The following is a 396-nucleotide window of genomic DNA, read 5'->3' as shown; positions in this document are numbered from 1 at the left end:
CTCACAGGGGCAGAGGGCTAGATCTTATAGGGATACAGGGGGTGGGTGTCAGAGGGTAAAAGCCAATGGGTTACAAAGGATCTGCACAGGGTCTCCTGGAGGATTATGAGTCTGTCTTCTTCTCACTGTAACTGAAAAGTGGTTGCCGTTCCAGGGGAGATCTGCTGGGAGGTTATGCAATCTCCTTATCTCAGCAGGCCTCCCTCCAGGGCAGAGGCTGGGCATACTCCACAGGCCCACCTCCAGGGCCTTGCTGGAAAATTGTCCCAATGTGTTCTGATGTTGAAACAGTCCAGAAGAGAAGAAGGGAAAAACCGAAGTTCCAGGAAAACAAAGTTCAACTCTCCATCTCCCTGAGGAGAAAAGGAGCCGAAAGCTGGCTGAAAAGCAAGCAGG

At 51.5% G+C, this 396-nt stretch overlaps 1 long non-coding RNA gene across 1 annotated transcript in view; it reads left to right on the top strand.

Annotated features, from left to right (window-relative positions):
- The window catches only part of LOC108444628, a 17230-nt gene that overhangs the window by 16495 nt on the left and 339 nt on the right, over positions 1-396 (top strand). The window lies entirely within an intron of this gene.

The sequence above is a fragment of the Corvus brachyrhynchos genome, unplaced genomic scaffold, assembly GCF_000691975.1.
Source record: "Corvus brachyrhynchos isolate BGI_N302 unplaced genomic scaffold, ASM69197v1 scaffold1022, whole genome shotgun sequence".
Classification (NCBI taxonomy): domain Eukaryota; kingdom Metazoa; phylum Chordata; class Aves; order Passeriformes; family Corvidae; genus Corvus; species Corvus brachyrhynchos.
This window is presented reverse-complemented; position numbering and strand designations above follow the sequence as displayed.